This window comes from Oxyura jamaicensis, chromosome 10 (assembly GCF_011077185.1).
Source record: "Oxyura jamaicensis isolate SHBP4307 breed ruddy duck chromosome 10, BPBGC_Ojam_1.0, whole genome shotgun sequence".
Classification (NCBI taxonomy): domain Eukaryota; kingdom Metazoa; phylum Chordata; class Aves; order Anseriformes; family Anatidae; genus Oxyura; species Oxyura jamaicensis.
Window position 1 is genome coordinate 17,414,948 of NC_048902.1, and position 21,269 is coordinate 17,436,216.

General features: G+C 46.1%; 2 long non-coding RNA genes across 7 annotated transcripts in view; one reads left to right on the top strand and one right to left on the bottom strand.

Moving 5' to 3' along the window:
* Nucleotides 1-21,269, top strand: part of LOC118171902 — a 57,757-nt gene that overhangs the window by 17,942 nt on the left and 18,546 nt on the right. For 2 of the 3 annotated variants that reach the window (XR_004753456.1, XR_004753454.1), the window contains exons 2-3: nucleotides 3,937-4,993; nucleotides 5,192-8,661. This is a non-coding gene — a long non-coding RNA (uncharacterized LOC118171902). The remainder of the gene's footprint in view (nucleotides 1-3,936; nucleotides 4,994-5,191; nucleotides 8,662-21,269) is intronic. The other variant, XR_004753455.1, reaches the window with a different exon arrangement.
* Nucleotides 1-21,269, bottom strand: part of LOC118171898 — a 51,122-nt gene that overhangs the window by 5,343 nt on the left and 24,510 nt on the right. For 3 of the 4 annotated variants that reach the window (XR_004753447.1, XR_004753446.1, XR_004753448.1), the window contains 2 exons: nucleotides 4,629-4,758; nucleotides 525-681 (listed from right to left, as the gene is read on the bottom strand). This is a non-coding gene — a long non-coding RNA (uncharacterized LOC118171898). Of the gene's footprint in view, nucleotides 1-524; nucleotides 682-4,628; nucleotides 4,759-8,583; nucleotides 8,704-21,269 lie in introns of those variants that run through there. The other variant, XR_004753449.1, reaches the window with a different exon arrangement.

Genomic DNA, 21,269 nt, shown 5'->3' on the forward strand with positions numbered 1-21,269 from the left:
TGTGCATTTTTTACATGACGATGAAGAAGCGAGGAGATGTCTTTAGCAGAGAAAGCCACCAACAGCAGTGACTCTTAAGGAAAACCATCCTTGCTCCTCTATTAGAGTGGGAGCCCAAGACAGTTCTGTTCTGAGGTTAGTCATATATGACATTAGGCATAGCTTTACTAGCAAACTTTATAACTCTTAATCGCCAATGTATTTCCTGGCAAATCTCAAGTAATAATGTTGGTGGATATCAAATCTTAAGTACATAAGACTCAATTATGATGCTGCAGAATACAGAGGCTGCTCAAATCCAGTCCAGACTGTGAACTCATAAGCTGCTGTTTACTTAAAGTATATAGAAAACACTTGACCTCTTCTCAGGGGCATCCATGTGGAAACACTTGACGATAAAGGCCTTCCTTGGTTTTTGTAGGAATCACGTTTCAACATTTTTATCTCCTGTAATTAAGGTCAGCGATCGTATACTCCCACCTCTCTCCTCGCCCCGCTCTGCCACCAAAATTGCAGGCACTTACCCAGCTCCAGTTACCCTGCACGAAACACACGGGGCCCTGGTTGTGAATATGTAATTCTAGGGGGTGAACAAAGTCAGGGAGATTTGGGGCTTTGCTGACCCAAATGCTCTTTCTGGGCTTTTGTCTTCACATGTTCCTATACCATGAGGACCAGAGTCTAACAGCAGAAAAGAGGAGGTGGGGGGTAAGATGGCTGCAAATGTAATTCCACTACTAGGATATTTCCTAACCCACAGCGCATGTTCCCACCCAGTGGGGAAGGTGTGAGAGATTTCTGAAGGAGGATGGTGGAGAGCGAATCTCATCTCCCTTTGCAACACTGTAAGTGCTAATTGCAGGCGGGAAGGAAGGGTGTAACTGGTAGACGTCTAGGAGAGCGCCTGGGGAATACGGCAAAAGGACTCATTTTGTCGTTGTCAGAGAAACCCAGGAGCATTTCACATGCCAGCTTCCCTGGAAAGATTCACTTCGACTTTGCTGTGCTTTGACTCAAGCCCTGGCTGCATCTTCACCAAAACCCACATCGCACTCAGTGGGGCACCGCCGGGAATGCCGATGGCCCAGCCCAGGCTGTTGTGTTAGGATGGCACAGGGCACTTCTCAGCCACCACCAGGGCTGAAAGAGCACATCCTGCAGAGTAAAGGGCATGTGGGGACTAGACTTACTCTTAAAAAGACCTGGTAGCTTTTACAAGCAGTATACATCCTGATCAGCAATTATCTCTTTTCTACTAAAAATGTATTTTTTATTATGAATAATGAATATTTTTTATTATTATTCATTATTGTTCAGTCTGTAGCAGCTGTGGTTAACAATGAAAGGGAGAGGTTTGTGAAATAAAATTCTGTGTTGGCAGAAGTCACCTTACACATGTAAAAAAAAAAAAAAAAACAAAATTGGGTGAGGCTTCTTCAGAGCTTGGTATTTATTTAGGCTTGTAGTGGATGCATTGCACTCTTTACCTTTATGCTGGCACGTTCTCATCTCTCATACGTAGCAGAATATCATTTCAGAAAAGAGCCAATGCTGTCCTTTTTCTAATATATATATATATATATAAAAGACAAGAACAAAACTAACAGTTGTGCCCTGTGTGAGATTGTCTTGACCCTTTTCCAAGGCAGGCCTACAAGCCGGGTCCTCAGCACCTCCTCAGCACGTTTCCAGCCTAACTCCTCTCCTTCCACTGAGCTCAGTCGCGACTGCGGGTGCAGGATCAGGCCACCTGTTTTCTTTCAAGATTTACAGCCCCAAAACATGTTTTTTTTTCCACCTTGTGCTGGGTTTAGAAGTAGCTGGAGATGTGTTTGCTTCTGCAGGTGAAGTGGGGCAGCCTGTGCTTTAGTGCAGCCGGCACAAGGCTGTGGGGTCCTCACCCCAGCAGCTGGGAATGGCACCAGGAGTTTCCTGGCACTGGAGCGATCCAAGAATCCAGAGAGATGGATTTGCCGTGTAAAAGTAGAAAGTTGTTAGTTCTGTCGGCAGCAGGGGGACTAATGCCTCCACAGGGAAGGCAGCAGAGCCAGCGTGGGGTCCTATTCTGGCAGGCACTGGGACTGTCCCTGTCCCCCACGAGGAGCCCAGCTGATGTCAGCACCTCGGTGAAAAGGGGCTACAGGACTGGGCCCAGTGCTCTTGCTTCCTCTGCTGTTCTTCCTAAGCCACTGCTACAAGAGACAGCATCCCAGGGTGTGCAGAGCCACTTGGTGCTCTGTGTAAGTAGCTTTGCTTTCCTTCCTCCTTGCTGCCACTTTGGTTTCACACCCACAGGTGCCTTGTAACCCAAAGACTGGGGTCTTCAGTCATGCAAAGCAGATGTCTCTATCCTGAATTAGGCCACACGGAGTAAAACTATAGGAAATCTCCAGACCGCCTGTACTCGTCTCTTTTCTTTGTCAGTCATTCCCCATAATCCCGCCATGACCACAGGTGGCCCCTGCTGCTCTGAAGACCCATCTTGCTTTTCTGGCTGCTGTTGGATAGGCCCACCAAGATTTGCTGTGAAAATGTGTCTAGCTCTTTACTTTAGCAAAGAAAGACCCTGGAGAGTTCATGATGGACACCGAGAGAATTTTGAGGCACTATATTAATTAAATATAAACGTATTAAATAATTAATAAATTAAATAAATGGTGTATGTGCTGCCTTATCAATTGCATTTAATTTTGCATCAGTCTGCAGTGTCCTCCTGGGCTGAATGTGGCCTGATTTTCCTGTGACACATTTTGCCTTCTGCTGTTCCCATGACACATTCCACAGGCTGTGGCAAGAGCTACTTTGTGGAGTCATCTTTTTGAAGAAAAGTGGGGCTGCTCTTCCCACGTTCAGGTGCCTCCTGTTAGGATTTTCTGTGCCGTCACAAATTTGTGCTGATGTCAGTTTAGACATGGTGTTTTTCAGCAAGTTGCGAAAGTTCGAGGTTTGTGCCCTGTCACCCCGTTTGCTGTGGGTTGCTTCATGCTTTCTTTAAGCCTGTTTCTACATTCGCAAGGCAAAATCCTAAATACCATCCAAAGACTGGTTTTCTGCTGAGAGCACTGGGACCCCTTTTCGCAGAATATCTTTGGGCAAATCCCTGATCTCTCCATGCCTCAGTTCCCCATGTATGGCTGGATAAAGTAACAGTAATGCTAGCCTGCCTTCCCTCAGATGTTGCGAGGATCAGTGCACGAAGAGACGTGGTATCACAGTAATAGGGGTCACAGAAGACAGATAGAACAATAAAGCAGAAACTAGTTAAGACCTTCTCAGCTGCTAAGGATTACTGCTCATTTTTAAATCTCTGGCTCTTTACAAATTGGGAAAGTTACTAACAAGCAGTAGAAAACAAAATAACAACAACAAAAAGCAGCCTTCCAGCTGAAACGAGGGTGTTAGCAAGTCTAACAGCACAGCACAGTGCACCTTATCTCTATCCCGGTGAAAAATCAAAGGCACGTTTCCAGCTGTGCCCGTGAGCACTATTTGGTCATTGAACAAAGCAACTGGCACCTCATATCCAACCTACCGAATGATCACAGCCTGATTCAGGTGCACAAACAAGTGCAGAAATGAGCTCCATGCACAGAACTCATTGTTATTCAATCAAGCCTTTAATTGTAAATGTTTTAAGCAAGGAATTGCCCTGTTTTATGAAAGTGTGCTCAGCATTACTCCGCCATGGACATCTGTCATTCAGCAGGCGACACCCAATAAAAGTACTTAAAATGTTCTGTTCCTCAATTAAAATATAAAACAGAGCTGTTTAGGGGCTTTTACGAGGTGATTTCTATTTACCTGACAGATTTCCACACTGGAAGAGCACAAAGTGGGATTTCAGTTTCTGATCAGAAGCAATGGTTCCACTAAACAGTACAGCTTCAACTGTTCTGATTTATTTTTTTCGTTCTTTTTTTATTCTTTTTACCTCAGGAACACTAAAAATCCGTGAAGAAGAAAGAAATCCTTGCTCCAAAAAGAGAAGCTCAGAACTAGGTCGTGTGCCCTCCCCAAAGAGCCAGATGACATCGGGCTGGGTTTGCTCTCTGCCGCTCCAGAACACAGAACCAGAACCAAACTGGGGAGCCTGCATCAACCCTGCTAGCTTCTTCCACGCTGAAACTCTGGTAAAAGCAAGGAAATATGCCTGGTTTGCTCTGGTCTGAAGCCTTTTATGAAAAGGAATGGGACTATGGCTAGGCAAAGTCTCTTGTTTTCCCCTGGTGAAACATTTCATGAATGTTCTCATGGTTATTCCGATGCTTGTGGATATTTCGTTTCTTTTTTCCTCCTGCTACTGAGATATTGGATTGAACCTTACACCAAATACAAGCACTTTCACCAAAAAGAAACAAACAGACAGATTTTAAGAACCTGCTATTTCTTCCTGTTCGAGAGCCTCAGAAACTCACCTACACTGAGATGACAGATGCCACTTGTCATCGGTAGTCTGGCCACTCCAAGCAGGTCTAATCAGGGTCATAGAAACACGAGTGCCCTCATTAGAGGTGACACTTTTGCAGTACCAACGCTGCTGCACCAGCAGTAATGATGAAAGATTCACTGTGCCATCAGGTAGAAGAAGCACCCACGTGGAGCCTCACCATGATTTCCCTGTTACTCACCTGCAGCTTTACTCAGCTGCATCCCACCCCTCTCTGGTACCTCTCCTTGCTGAATCGCATTTGGGAAACCTCTGCCAGCTCGTGCAGGAGGCTGGTGAGCAGGGAAATGCTGGCCTGATCCATCTTCAGCCTGGGAAGTGCAGAAAAAGCTTTGCTTTGTATTATGTATGGCACTTGGAAACACAATGGGCTGCTTTGCTCCATGGTCTCCTGTGCTCCATCCTCTGGAGGGCCCGCACACCTCATCCTGTGCAGTCATCCCTGGGATGGAGGAGGGTGGCAGTGTCAGCATGAGAGGGCTGCGCCTTTCCAAAACAAAGCCTTCAATACTGAACCTTATACCCAAGCCATTCAGCTCTTGGCAGGTAATGATTTCTGAACCAATTCTCCACTTACATTACTGTTACTCGTTGCATTACTCTTCATCCCCCTGGGGTTACAGCTGGGCTCCAGCACTGCAGGCAAGCAAAGGACAGAGCTCATGGGGCTGTGCTGAGGGGGCGAATGTGGGTGTATTTCCCGTCTTCTGCTCCATAGCCTGATGCCACTCTGCTTCTCTGCAGGTGCTTTCAGATGCTTGTGGCTCCATGGAGCTGCCACATCACGTAGAGACCCTCCGGGTGAGCCGAACTGGGATCTCACATCGCACCAACCCGCCTCTGGGACATGCAGCCTTTTCCCAGGAGCTTCAGGCATCCCATGTTCATCCCGCATCACCTCACTGAAGAAATGAAACTACCTGCGCCAAGGTAAAAATAATTGCTGATACTAAGCCTCAAGTTGGTGATTCTCTGCTCAGCTGGCATTATAATCTTCCATGACAAATGTTAATTTCCCTTTAAAATTAAGGAGAGGAAAGGCAAACAGCAACTAAACCTGAGAACAGGTAAACAACTGGCTACTCAATTTAGCACAGCAGATACTGGGAGGATAATTTCTCCCTTGAACAACACTGCTCAGAAAATGCTAGGAAATCTTATGTTAGCCCTTCACTCAGTCTGTTGTGTTGTGTGTTTTTTTTTTTTTTTTTCCCTCTCCAGCAGCAGCATGAGTTAAGGGTGAAGCATTAGCCCTCACTGCAATACCCCCACTGTCAGCTTAAGTCAGATTCTTCCTGTTATTTATATGTACCCTTTTGTAAGCGTATCGATTACACAAGTGAGTTCTCAAGTACTCAGGCACTCAATACAGCCACACAATGGAGAAAAGCATCCAGGTTAACACAGAATTACACATGTGCTAAACATACCAAGGGACGAGAATAAATACTTACATGTACAATTCCAAGCCACAAGTTAAGAATTATCTATTTTGTTGCAAGGCAGAACTTCGTGCTATTAAAAATAAAATGTGTGTTTTAATTTCTGACGTGTAACATCCAAAGTTTCTCATGGTTATTCTTAGCCATGGCAGAATTGCCATCTTTCGGCCACTTTTGACACACCAGATTATTCCACAACAACCCAAAATCCAATGCAGACCCCTCCCTCCCCTCTGTTCCTTTTACCCTTTGCAATACAAATGCTGTGGGGAAGGACTGCCTGTTTCACAAGGGGCTTGGTATCACAGAAAGCTGGTTGTTGATCTCTGGATGCCTGCAGGCCAGCAATCTGTGCTACAAGTTACCCCTCTTAAAAAAAAAAAAAAAATAAGACAAGTGGATAAAACTGATACAAGCATCTGTAACAAGCTAATTGGACCCTTGTGGGCAACATAGCAGATACAAAATTAAAACAAACAAACATCTCATTGTACAACTGTACTTTCAGGACCATTATCACAAAGGGATCCTTCTGGATTTTTTAGTTTTGTTTTGTTTAAAAGGACCTAATTATGGCCAGAGCTGGAGTATCACAAGTCTGTTTTCATCTATAAAGAAAGGATATTTTGCCTCTGAACCTGAGAAATTGTTAGAAGTTGGTAATTAGTATGACTTGTTAATAGAGTTTGGCTGTGATTAAGCTGTGATTGAGTGTGAGTTTGGTTCTTGTCAATGTGAATGCCTGTAAGGTTGAGAGATGTTTAATGAGACACCTGTTGTCAGCAGCACCCGGTGGGCTTTGTCGCGCCTGATTGGAATTTGTACTGCAGAGCAGGAGTGGCACAGCGCTGAAGTGCGGCAGCACATGGGCACCTGGCGGAGCACGAAGCGGCCCAAGTGTAAAGGAGGGTCAGACCCATGCGGTACAGCTGCCCAGCTGCAAAGGCTGCCCCTCAGTGAGAGCAGGCCTGCCTGCCTCCTGTAGCACACCTTTCCAGCCTTCAGAAAGCTGTTGTTGAGCACCCTGGGGACAGGCTGTGCCCAGCAGGTCAGGTGATGCTCTGCAAGCCGTCAGCTGGTCTAGTCCCAGCCATGGTGTTTGATAAGAGAAATCCTCCTTGTCTATGCAATTACATCTGGCCTGGGGAGTGCAACAGGCAAAAACTGTTGACATCTTAATTTATCCCCTATGGGGCTTTGACCTGTGCCACAATGTGATGATGGTGAGTCCTTGGGAGATACAGCCAGGCAGACTTAAGGCCTCCCAGGTTCTTGGGTAGCCAGCAGCACCACGGCTCTTCAGAATGTGACCCCGATGGAGACGGGCTCTGCTGAGCTCAGCCCTGATCCGTCCCTTCATCTGGGCATCATCCTCAAGCAAAAATGTCCCACTGAACAACCTCCTTGGCTAGCAAGAAAGTTTCATTCAGAGACTGTGTTTTTGTCTCAGCAGCCAGCACAATTTGCCACGACTGCACGCAGCCACTCTTCGCTCCAAAATCCAGGCCTGATGCTAACTGTGTATTTGGGCTGCATATATGAAATATTACTTCCCCCAAAACATCTATTAAACATTTTCAAGTGGCTGCAATTTAAAACATACCTCAGTTTTACATGCCAAAGGACAAGCTGGAATCAATCAAGCTGGCCACTTTCAGAGTCTTTTAATACCCGAGGAATACGTTAGCTAGGAACAAGAGCAGCTACATTTCAGCTCATGCAGCGTCCCTGAGGAATGAGCCGTTGGCTTTGTGATGAATCTGAGCAACCACTGGATGGCATTGCTCTACACGAATGTACCTGCGAGAACACGCAGCTGAGTGCGAGCACGCTGCTTCGCCAAGATTAATTCAGACCCGAGAGGCTCAGGCCACTGTGACCTTACCAAGCCTTTAAATAACAGTCAGACTTCTCTTGGCTATCCAGCTGTGGGCTCCAGGCACAGACTTTGGTCAGAGCAGACTTCCCAAAGCACACTTACTACTAGGCTGGGTGTATTTTTCTTTCATTTTATGTTAGATCAAATATTCAGCCAGTTTTTGATGGCCTTCATTCTTACGAGATGGGAAAAAGAATCATTTGTAATTTGTGATCGGATCAGCCTAACACAGGGCACACACACCTGGCTAGCAAGTTAGGACTTCACAAAAGCCCTACTCCTGCAGCCGCTCTGGCCAGCCAGCGCCACCTCCCAGGGCACGGGGCTCACCCTGGTGAGGCGCAGCTAAACCCGTTTATCCAAGCAGGTTAGTCGTGTGTCATGTGAAAAGCAGAACTGAAGAGAAAAAAAAAAAAAAGAAAAAAAAAAAAAAAAAAACACAGGGTGTCAGGCATGTTCTGCTTTCATGTGGCTCTCGAGTTTTATCCCAAGTGCAGTGCCTGTCCGTGTCACAGTAGCCTCTCAGCATGCACAGTACAACTCTGCCTTCTGCTACATCACTTATTGATAAGGAGTCAGCTGGTGGCCAACTAACCTGATGTTCCTATTTTCCCCTGGAGGTCTGTGTTTCTTCCATTAACAACACACTGTGTTGGCCTAGTTCTTCTAATGACTACATCTGGCCAAGCCTATCCGAAAATGTCATTGGCCCAGTTCATGCCCAGAAGAAATCCACTGATGGCTCTGGAGAAGCAGCAGGATATTTGGAATTGCGGCCCTGCAGAAGGTGTGTCGGAAGGGGGATAATGCAGTACTTGTGAGAGTCAAGTCTGAAGGCAGTTGACAGCCATACTCAGCACATCTATCTTCAACTTAGGAAGTAACATCATCAAGTGACTACTTGGTTGGACACTGGCTGTTAGGTAAACCTTTTCTGGGCACAAATTGCCTGTTAGCATTGCCCCAGTTTTGACTGATCTAAAAATGTGATAATCACAGTCAATTAGTTAACTCCACTTAGACTGAGAGTAAAATTAGATGGTCAGTTCCAGTCCTGCAAAAGCTCCTGCACTCAGTTCTCTGGTGCACTCACCTGCCTTTTGAAGTACTGGAGAAGTAGGACCAGTAGATTGCTTTATAAAATAAATGTTACGTTTCTTTTATGACCCCATCCGTCCCCTTTTTCTAGACCTACCTTCCATTCCAAACAAAAAGAGAACCGTATCCATCTGGATCTGCTCGGCAGTTCACTGATAAATGCTTCTCACTGCAGAAATGCTTAGACTTGGTGGCACATTAAGGTTGTATCACCAGTGGGCTGTTCAGAGCCAACTTCTGATGGCCACCACTCTGCTGTAGGGGCTGCAAGAGGAGGCCAGGACAACTGCTGTTGATCAGCTGCTTACTGTCTCCTATTAGGAAACCCTCATCGAAATTTCCTGTGTCACCCATGCGGAGACCTCTACAAAAGGGCACAAGCCTTAAGTGGGCTCTGTGGTTTTAGTCTCCTTCCACTGACTTCAGAGGAAAAGGCAATTTGTTCTCAGCTTCAGCACTTCAGAGCTGTGTTTGAACACAGGCAGGATAAATCTGAGTATCTTCATTTATTTAGCAGTTGAGGAGGATAAAAAATAAATGGAAAGGTGCTTCCTATAGCTCTTCATTGCACAACAGGTTGTGTCTGGAAAATACCACTTGGGACCCAGCGTTGGTGAGGGATGATAGAAATCCTGAGCAGGGCACCGACTGCTCTGCTGGCTGTTTTGAGGCAGACTGTACAGGCAATCAGCTCAGCACACAAATTTGCCCTGGATTTTTCTAGAGTCAGAGCAAACTCTCCAGGCCTCCAGAAAGTCAAGGTGACCTTCAAAGCTGAAGGACAGTCCAGAATGCTTGTAGGTAATGGGAATTCAAACAAATGAAATTCTAGACTAATTCCAACCCATTACAAAACTCTCAGGAAAAATGAACTGTATCTGCTGAAGTGGCTCGTTCTGTTCAGTGGCAGAATGTAATGGGGGATCTGTCACTGTCAGCGCTGCTCTTGTCTTGCTGAAAGCCACGGTGCCTTTCACAACCACTAAATAAAAATTCAAGCCAGCTGTCCCACCTGCCGGAGCAGTTTCTATTCTGGGCTCTGGTGTGCCGTAGGTATTGTGCTCATTGATTAGCTGTGGCTTATTGTCCCTTGACATTGTTAGGGAATATTCTCCTGGCTATAATCGCTAGGACTGATACAGGCAGAAATGTTCAAACCTTGCTGCAGCAGCCCAGGCTGCTATTGTGCGCGGGGCTGTGCTGTGGCTACGTCTGCAGGTCAGGCTATGGCGGGAGGCTTTTTGGTAGGAAATGAAAAGGAAGCTAAAAAAGGAATGTTTTGAGAAGTCACCTAAGTCAGAAAAGACTGGGGGCCTCCCTGACTCTGTCTGTCAATAAGGTGTTAGATAGGGGAAGATTAACACCCTTTAGCAATGACACAGCTGTTCCATTGAAGGTGATAACATGCAATCAGGGGAGGGAAGAGTCTAGCGCGGAATAATGAACAGTGCAAGTGACTGTTAGCGAAAGGGAAGTTTTTAGCCCAATAAGCTGAAAGAGCCTCTTCAAGCTGCTTATTTTAGTGGATATCAATAAGTACAAAAACAAGCAGAGCCTCACTTTAGGTCTGCAAAAGGAGCTAAAATATTTACCTCTCTTTTTAAAGTCAGACTGGCTTCTAGGGAGGAGAAAAATAGTGATAATGTAGATAATAAAGTCTCTTATCTGCCTCAGCAGCGAGCGTGCAGATAAACACAAAAATCCTTACCCGAAAGAAGGCACGTAGCACTGCATCTCGTCATCTGAAAGCACAATAAGTTGCGATAAGAGTTGGTTTTGGAAGACGATAGATTTAATAGTGGAAAGAAGCTGGTATTTTGCCCACAATTGTTTTTTGAGGAAGGGAATCAGAACAATAAATTTCTCCCTCCACTGCTAATGGGTAAAGGTAGAAATGAGTATGTAAAGTCATCATCTTTTCTGCTGACTAAAGTGAGCTTGGCCAATGAATCGTGATCCCCCACGACAGTATAACATCAGAGCTTTCTGCTGGGAGCCCCAGCACATTAGGATGCTTAAAGCAGAGTTAGACTTGGGAATTAGATGGTGCCAGCCAAGGGTACAGCTTCACAGTCAGGTTACGCGATCTGAGTGCAGGTTGCCACCAGCATTACCTCCCCATTCAGTCTACGTGTGAACAACATTTATTCAGCCACGTGGTCCATTCCATGATTTTTGGCTGGGCTTGAGCATGAGGGTGTCTAGCTGAGAGATGGAGGAGAAAATGTGATCACCCTTTTAAAGAGCAACGTAGGCTTGAGCTGATCGGGAACTGTTCTGTGAAGTAAACACAGTCATGCAGAAAGAGAGGAGCCAAATCCCACAGTGCTCACTGAGAGAGGGAACATTTTAGTCAATCTGTACCAAAGCCTTCGGAGCCTTGAATTCTTGCAGTAGGAGCTGAGAACTGCCCATTTGGCCCCGACAGGCGTCAGGGACCTGCACATCCTTTGCTGCCTCGCTCCTCACTCCCCACCTCATCTGTTACACACAACCCCTTCAGGAAAGGAGAGGACTCTCAGACACGTCAGCACCCGAAGCGTTAGCTCCTGTCCCTCCCTGCAGGACGGGGGCCAGCTACCCACCTCTGCCAGCCCTGCCCCATAGGAACAACCCTTCCTCCTTCCCTCTGAGCCACCCCACAGCCATCCCACAAGAGCTGTGCCTAGGGATGAAGTAGACAGGCAGGGAGGTGACAACAGCTACATCTGTTCGCTCTTCTCCATGCTCAGTATCTGTGACATTGCTATCGGTACAGCCTGAAACAGAGCGGGCACGAGCTCCGGGGAAGAGGAGAGGGTCTGGATGGAAACAATAACAACCGCAGGGACACCACTGGCACCAGCGGGAGCAAAAATGTTGCTTTACCACTTCTGAGAGCAGCAGAGCATATGGACAGTCTGGGACTGTTGTCAGCAACCCAGAATGGGGTAGCTCTGTTCTGGCAAACTCCATTTTTTGTCTTTATGACCAAAGAATAGTTGCATGTTGGAAGCTCTGTAGTTGCTAGGGGAAGAGCCATTAATATGTTGGCGACTGAGAAGTCAGCCAAAGCAAATGCTGAGATAAAATTACTTTTTCCCACTTCTGTTTCACCCTGAGCGTCTCATCCAATGTTTTCTCTGCTCAGGGTACTTCTTGCAGACTGTGCTGTGCTAACTTCTTTGTCCTTTTTGATCTTATTTTTCACCTTTCGCAATGAAGACTCCAAAGCATAATATAAATCTGACAGCCTAGAAAGACTTCTTACATGATAAATCCCTGCTTACTGGCAGAATAAGACTTCAGGCTGTTTTTCTCCTACAACAAACTTTTCTCTGGTAGCCTGAAAAGTAAGAATAGCAAATAAAATCAGTGATGGTAATGATGAGAGCTGTGTTGCTGAAAGCATGGGAATAGGAATGCACCCTACAGAATAAGGAGTAATTCTGTTATAGGGCTGAGAGGTGTTACCTAGTTCCCAGCCCACAAGAAGTTCATGCACAATTCCTTGGGTAACTCTGTGCATACCCTTACTCCAGAACAGCACTGCTTTTTTCACCCACCGTAGTTTCACCCTGCTGGTGCAGGCAGCGTTTCCTTGGTCCCTATCTCCTTGGCACAGACAAAGGCTGGGAAGAAACACTCTCCCCTTTGACGCTGGTAGCCTGTTTCTCCACACTGGTCAGCACAGTCCGCAAATCTTGCCCACACCTGTGACAAGCCCAGTTCTGGAGAGGTTTAATCCCAAACAGAACAAAGTATTCTTATTCCAAAATAAATGCATCTGTAAATCTCCTGATTTCAGAACAGCGTTCACTAAGCAGTGGGGAGAATACAAGGTGAGAACCTCGTAAGCACCCCTTCCTCCCTCCAGCTCAGTCCCCATCCATAAGTACCAGTGTATTCATACACAGAAGATATTTATTTTTTTCAAAAGCCCTGAGTTTTAAAGCAACTGTTCCCAGTTCCTTCTAGTAATTCCCCAGACACATCCCCTTTACCCTGCTACACAAGCGTATGGCTCCAAACCATTCTTCAGTGAAGTCAGCTCTGCTTTTCCTGTTTGTTTGCTTTAACCCACACCACTTACAGCTATTTTCAAAACAGAGAAACAATACAAAGCTGCTTTTCGTATGATCATGTAGTACCCTGCAAACAAAACCATTCATTAAAAAAATAGTCTAGGCACTACGACTGCCAGCTTCTGACTCCACTGTGACACAGACATATTTTTTTCATCTTGAGACACTGAGCAAAAGTCATGAACAGTTGCTCTGATCAAAAGAAATCTCTGCTAGAGTCTGCAGCTTGTTCACCCCTTCCCTTCATGCCAGCCACTGTTCATTTCATTGAATGTTCGTTCTGCTTTACAGCTGGCTCTTGAGAAAGCCAGAGCAAATTCTGCACTGTACAGTAATACATTTAGAACAAATGTGTAGTTTCTATTAGTGGAAAAGGAATTTAACCATTCCTGGGACATGGGAACCTTGTATGCAGCTGTTAGCAGTAGTAGGATCTGTTAATCCTGTGCCCTTACTGTCAGGACGGATGAACCTGGTCTTGTTCTGGTGCTAATCCGTGTTGCATATGCAAACAGTAGTCATTTTAAAAGTGCCTAACTTTTATTTAACAGATCGATTAGAGTCCCAAAAAAATAGCCAATGTGTCATAATCACTTTCCAAGCTCATTTTCTCTGCAGGTACTGTGAATATCCATTCAAACAGAAAGGGGGGGATTTTGGTTGCAGTGTTGTGTCACCTGTATCTGCCCCCCAACACTCTCAGCATCTCCAAGCACACGTAGTGACTTCAGGCTGCTCCATATGCAGGTACTGCGCAATAATTAACTAGCTACTAGAGAACGGATAACTAATAAGCCTGTCTATTCAGAAAGCGTAGGAGGAGACAGAACTTCCAGTGAGTTTTGTGAGGACAGGAGCACTATTTGCTGAATGTACTTTGGATAACTTTAGGCAGACTATGAACTGGATGGCTTTGGGTTGAGTTCTCTGCAGAAAAATACATCTTTATTTTGCATGAGCCTTGGCTTTTTTTTTTCTTTTTTCTTTTTTCTTTTTTTTTGTCATTTGTTTCCACCCTAATTTGGAAGAAAACCACAAACATTTTGACCTTTTCCATCAAAAGACCATTTCCCTGAAACAGTGGGCACCATGAAATCGGGAGCTGGAACTACTTTGTTATGGCTTCTTAATAAGAAACTGAAGATGAGCTGGGAACATCAAAGGTCAGAAGAGCCAGGAATCTTGGACTGCCATTATCTGAGCTTGCTGAATTCCAACATAAGGCGATATGAAGAACAAGCCCTGCTGTGGAAGCCCCAGCTGTGTGTGAAGGTCGTGTGTTATAAGCTCCCAAATGACCATCTGCAGCTCCTGGACAGAAGCTGAGGGCCTCAGAACACCAAACATCCACTCAAGTCATTCCACTAGAGGGAAAAAAATCAAAGTCAGCTTGGGAGCTGATCATCCCAAGGCTTCCCGACTCCTGGCTTCTCCTTGGTTTGGCCGGTAAACTGCAAAGGAAACAGGAGCCAGGAAAGCTGGTGGCTCCCACTACCTCCCCAGGCAGCTGTGAGAAAGTTGGCTAACTGGTAGGAAAAAAGATTCTCTTGAAACTTGGTCAGCATCTGACCCTTCAATTTTCTTTAATGGGAAACTGTTCCACAAGGGAATTGCATCACTTCCAAGGAAATTGCTATTCCTTGCAAGTAACTAGTGTCATGATAATGGCATCCACAACCACAGGAGTAACAGTGAGCTTTATAGCGTGTTTGTGCCAAGAAACTCTACGTCCTTCCCTAACCAGTGGAATTCAGAAATTCACTGGTCCAGCTGGGTCTGGTAGGCAGCTCTCCTGACTTCTGCTCTTCTAGCACAGGCTTGTTTCAGTGCCATCACTGCACACAGGCAGCTGTAATTGCAAAAGACCATGGACTCCTCTTTCTCACTTCTTGTCTATTCTCTAACAATGCTGAAATATAGCTTCAAGTGCTTTAAATGCTCTAACTTTTTGTTTAAATGAAAGAGTGCTCTTCAAGGTGAAGGAAGAGCGAGACCCTTATGCTCTCTTTGTCTGGAGAAAACCTGTAATTGTTTGAATAAAATAGCCCTCCTCATTGACTCAAATGGAATAATTGAAACGCCATTAATAGCCATTAGTTCGGTGATAAGAAGGCCCTATTTAGTGAGGCTAAAGGATTCGAGAGGAAACTATTTGAATTCCTCAAGACGAGCTCCCTCTCCCGCAGCTCACCCCCTCCAAAACCTCCTCGACTCGATGGCTGCCCGGCTGACTTTAAACTGCCAACACCGACAAAAAGGGGATGTTGCATCTTTTATAAACAGCCTTTTGTTTGCCGTTCTGACACCTGCGAAAAGCAAAATTGTTATTTTCTTGCTGCTTGTTGCTGGTTTGATGCCCGCTCTGGGGCCCTACATCAGAGACATTGTTCAAAACAGGTTGCAGGGGTCCGTTTCCGCGCTGTCTGCCGATGGTGCTGCCTGAAGGAAAACCATGGAAACGGAGTTTGACAGGCTCGCAGGGACCCGCGGCTGCCAGAGCCGCTGCCTTTGAGCGCCTGATGAAGACATCACAGAGCAAACACAACATTAAAACGCTGCTGGCTGCTTTGCATCACTTAGAATGCAAATCTCTTTGTTCTGCTCGGCCCTTGCGTTTTGTAGCCGAGGAATCTGTGCCGTCATCGAACATGGATTTGCCGACCTTTCTTCCTCCCCTGCCCACCTCCCCCAAAAAATCAGTTTCTGAGGGAGGGAGGCTCGCGTGGGGCTGTGCATGTGAAATGGCCCCAGCTTTTTTCAGGATTTCCATGCACAAATTAAATGCCCATATTGCAGAGCAGACCGGGCTGAGTTGCTTTGTTGCTCCCTGTGCGTTATTTGACTTGGACTCATTTACATGGCAACTCACAGGGGTAGATTTGATGTCATCTTTATGCTGCAGATTAAAAGGCAAAAGTAGTCCTTTATTTGAGCAGCACATCCCCTCCAACCCTTTAAACTGTGCAGATGAAGACAGAGGAGAAAAAAGCAGGCCCTCCCACCCCCGTGATTCTTGTTTTTTTAACTTTTTATGCTAAAATTGAGCCGTGTGCTTATCATTCCCCCCTCCATTTGTAAATGGCCTGTATTTTAATCACAGTTTCCAATTGCTTTGGTCACTGCCAGAACTTTGAAATGCCCCACACCTTTGTGCTCAGATGTGGGATTTCGGTAGCTCTTGACAAGCTGCGCTAAGCGTGGGGCAGTCGGGGGCTTTTGTGCTGATTGGAAAAACCACAATGAATGGCTGCAGAAGAAAGGAGCTGGTGGGGGGACAGCAAACAAACTGACCATCCTCTCGGAAGTGGTAATTTATCATTTCATTCACCCTATGCTGCCTAACTCGCACATTACTCACGCTGAGAGAGGGCCAGCTTCGCTAAACTGGAAACAGCACCCAGCCGAGGGCTGCAGCTCGCAGTCAGGAAATTATTTAAGCACAAGTTGAAATCCACCTCCACCACAATTCAGGAAGACTTAAATGGGCGTTTGGGTTAAGACCATTCTCAAAGGCTTTCCTAAAAATACAGCTATAGGTCTTACCTAAGTAGCTTCTGCTCAAGGGCCATGGAAATTTTGTGTGACTGGTCCCTGCCCAGACCGAAGCACCTGGCACCAGGTGAGAGACCTTCATGGACCTATCTTGAAGTTGGACCAAAATGAAGCCACTGCCTCCTGTCCAGACTTTCTGGGGCCATCAGAAATAATCCATAGAAAAGCCACAATTTTGCCACCCTCATTTTCAGTGAGCTCAGTCGTGCAACTGGAAGCAGGACAGAGCCAGGGCTAAAGAGTTTTTCAGGTGGTGGCCAAATCCCACTGCGTTCCTTGTCACTGCCACAGCGGATGTTATTCTGTGCTGTGTACACGTCCATCCAAGTGAGGTGTCTTCATGCACAGCCAGGGGACGGTCTGCCTCAACAAGGCTTTCTAGTGAGCAGTTGTTTTCTGCTTCCAGCACTGGGCCCAAGCTGCTTTGAGTCTCTTTCGCTGCTGCAGCCTGGGAAAAGGCAGACTGTACAGCATGGTGTAGCTGCGTCTGCAGAAACTGTTATTTGTGGGTGAAATCACTGTGCAGTTATTGGAAAACACAGCTATAAATCTCTATGTAAGTGTTGAGGCCCTGTCACACCGTATTTTGGCAGTCTCCGAAAAGATCCAGGTGCTCTTTTTTCTCTCAGCTTCCTAAGTTCCTTTGGGTTATGCAAGTCATTCTCCTTTTATGCTCTTTTCTACCCTTTTTCTTTCTTTATAGGCTGACTGCAGGAAAGACATTCCCTTTTCTCGTGAACTCACTAACTCTGCTTTCCTGACTCAAATCCCTGTGCAAGACCTTGCAGGCAAAAAAAAAACAAAAAAAAAAAAAAAAAACACCATTTTGAGACCACGTTTTTTTTTCTGCCCATTGATGGTCCTCTGAGTTTGAATTGCGGTGTTTAATTTTGACTGTGAGGCAACATTGGCAGTTTCACGACTAACCCAAAGTTGGATCAGAGAAGACGAATGAAAACCAGAAAGGTGCCCTGGAATGTCTAAGCAGAAGACAATCAAATTTCTGTGTCAAAAAGAGGGCAAAACCAAGGATGTGGGACTGGCATGAAAAACCTCGCAGACAGTTATTTTTCCTCTTCCTTTCTTTCACAGTGGGACAAATTCCACTTTTATTTCAGTTCATCTGTAAAACATGAGGAGCCAGCTGAGCGTAGCATTGGTTCAGAGTGAGGGCAGCCGACAAGGGAAAGGTAAAGGGAACTTGTAACTGCTGCAGTTCTCTCCAAGAAATTATTTCAATGTGAAAAACCATCAACCCAACTTCTGAAGGATAGAAGAAGGCACTAGGACATCATCTAACACTCCTTGACACAGCAGACTCCAGGGTTACTTCATTAGTTCACTAATTGTTCATATATAGGGCATCATCTCTTGCTGTCTCAGACTTTCTAAACATCTATGAGCATGTTGTCTTCTATTATCTGCGCATGAAGGATTGCAAACAAGAAGGAAGCTGCTCTAAAGCCTGGGAGCAGAGTTAATGGTCAGGACATGGGTGCAGGTGAAAGAGGCGAACCCAGAAGAGCAGCTTGCCTCTACAAAGGTTGGAACCAACTGCTGTAGTTAGCACCTAACACACAGGGCATATTTTGAGGGTGAATTCTTGCACTCATACCTCTCTGTATATGATAAAGACCGCTGTGCTTTACTTTGATTCAGGGACCATGATACTAGAAGAATAAAACCTGCATTTCATACATAAATGATTAAAGACTTTGGAAATTAATCTTAAAAGAAAGCCAAAAAGGACTAGTTCATCAGCAGCAAGTGACATGGAACACTCCTCTCCTGATACTCCTCCATACGCCTGAAATCCTGGCTCTTTTTCTCTCTCTCCTTGACACAGAGATGTACGATGGCACAAGGCATTTCCCAGGGAACTGTCCCCACTTACAGTGACATTGCTCAAGTGGAGCCTGAATCCCATCAGCAGGAAAGACCCCTCCCATCCAGACAGACAGTGGCACTGATCAGAGAGTTTGGGACTCCCAGTATGCTACCATTTGCAAGTCTACAGCTGTTAGACAGAGAGGGATATTCAGGAACACCCTAATTAGTTGTACTTTCTTTTCTAACCTCAGTCAAAAACCAGTCAGACTGTGCTTTAGATTTTGACATCCTATTAAATGCAGAACACAGGCCAATAGCTTTCATTTTCCCTTGTGATGCTACAGACTCTTGTTTTTATACTTTGACAGAGAGACATAATTAGGCCTCAAAAAGGACAAGTCTAGACTATTAGTTCCCCACAGAGGCTCCCTGGAAATCAGAACCCACAATTGCTCTCCACTTTCTCACTGAGGCAAATTTATGGATACCTGCTCTCCTGCGTCAGATGTCCCATTCACAGCCTTTTACCTGTGACTTTACAGTCCTCTCATTTGAAGGGCACACGGAAAGAGACAGGAAAGGATGATGCCACTGTTGGACTTTGCAAAGGGACAAGAGCGACGATATTGTTCCTGAGTTACCGACAGCTTCACTTCTCAGTTCTCAGTGACCAGTAAGAAGATTCAGCCTCTGGATGCTGCAGCCTCTCTCTCACAGGCAGTTCCTTGGTCTTTGCCAAGTACCAGCTTCCCCTGGCACCTAGTCTCCAAATGCTCGGACAGTTTCTGTACCTTTCCTCATGTACTGCAGCCTTGGACACACCTGATTCAAATGAGCTCTCATCCTCAATATAAGCACAGAGCACTGGTCCTTTGTTTTTGCAATAGCATCATATTTTAGATGCATCTTCAGTTTATAATCCCCAGTAATCCTCAGATCCCGCTGTGCCTAGCCAGCAGTCCTTAATTCTATGTAAACCATTCTACAGCTGTCTTTATTATATCACGTGTTGCTGTTTTCAAGTCATTACCCCAATCTATCAGCATTGCATTGAATTTTAATCCTGTCTTCCAAAGCGTTACTCAACACATTGTCTGGGAATTCGACTCAGAGGGAGCATCAGTTCCTGGTCCCTCCTGCCACCTGCTTCCCATCACTGACCTTGGTGCATGGCCTGGTGCTGTGCCAGGAATGTGCAGCACATATTGCACTGCTGGCACCTCTTCTTTGTTGTGGTGCTGCCCTTTTCTACATAGAGTATCAAACCTATTCAAGGCTATTTTGCTCCATGAAAACCCCTTGACACTTGATACCACAGACACGAGCAGTAATTACAGTTAGAGCTTATCTGCCCAGCTACAATTGCAAGAAAATGTTTTCCATTTCAGATAAACGAGGTTTATCCCTCACTTCAAAGCCCTGGCCATGTGTTCTCACATCGCTACCAGGCTGCCACAGATCCCAAAGTGCTCCATCACCCAGGGGTGAGCAATTGCTAAATGCACCCACTGCTGACACTGGCTCCTTTTCCTGACCAAAAGGGCATCAGTCGAGGAGAGCCGTGCAGACGCCGACTGCAGCACGCCGCACGGTAACTGCTCAATTAGTCTGTCCGCTTGTGCTCAGCCTCTCAAGCACTCAGTGAAAGTAAAATGCTTACATGATTCCTCTGCCTACAAGGCCTTGAAATCTTTAGGGGGCCTGGCTTTGCTGTCTGGTTTTCCATTGACAGGCTGATAGAGACATCACAAATCTCTCCAAAGGCCAGTCACTAGGCTTCTTTCAACATCAAAGGGTGTCAATGTTCGCTCTGCCTAGGAGCCTGGGGCAATATAAATCACACATGAATAGGTGAACTGAGTCTTTGAGGTTAAATTCTCTCTATATATACAAATATATATCTCTCCTTGGGTAACTGATATTACTGTGTTGTTTCCCCACCAATATCAAATATTTTATTTCAGTTGCAGTATTCCAATGGAAAGCAAACCTTTATAGGCAAAACAAAAAATAAAAAGGATGAGTTAGGGTGTTGTGGGAAGAAAATTAACTCATTTTAAGTATTTATTGTCAGTTCCTTGGAGGAAAAACCAGTAAACTGATGCGATTTTGTTTCTGTCAGGCTTTTTCAACATCCATAGTTACCTTCACCATGTCTTGGTCTGAGCCACCTTCCCTCAGTCGCTCAGGTGTGTTTCTTCCCTGCCGTGCTGGAGCCCCGGCAGGCTCAGGGCTTGCCTATGGAGCAGCAGCTCCCAGCACCGCTCCCAGCCCTGCACTGCCCACACACAGCCCCTGTGCTGGTCGGAGGCAGCGGGGCACGGCGCTACAGCGGGGCCGCAGGGAGCCTGTGTGCCCAGGCACTGTCCAATGCAGAGGCTGCAGCCAGCCACGGCCGGAATCAAGGAGACAGATTTGGAGCCTGCACTTCTTCTTGGGCTGGTACCTCCCTGAGATGCAGAAGCGTCAGCTGGGCTGTAAAAGGTTCAGGTGATGGGAAACTTCTTTTCCCTCTTCTTTATCAACCAGCTGACACCAGGCCTCTCTACCTGCTCGGGTCACTGGCTGGAGAAGACAAAAGCACCTCAAGTGGGGGCTGCTTGAAGATGATGATTTACCCTGACTGGCACAGTTGTGGCACCTCCACGTGGGGCATTTACCACCTAAAAACAGGAGACGGGACAGCTGGGCCTGTCAGTAAATTACACTGCACAAAGATAGCTCTGATTCCTGCCCACCCGTCTGCAGGCAGGGCCCTGGCAGCAGCTCCCATGTCAGTGCTACATCAGCACATTTGTGAGACGCCCGCGCCGCTGCCAACTGGCCCTGCCTGCTCCGAGCAGCAGTGGCAAGCACCTGATGCTGCTGCAGAGAGAATTCGGTCCAGCATCTTGCAGAGTATTCAACAGATCATCATGTCGGAGAGCGTGCCAAGTCCCCGGGGGGTTGCAATTCCC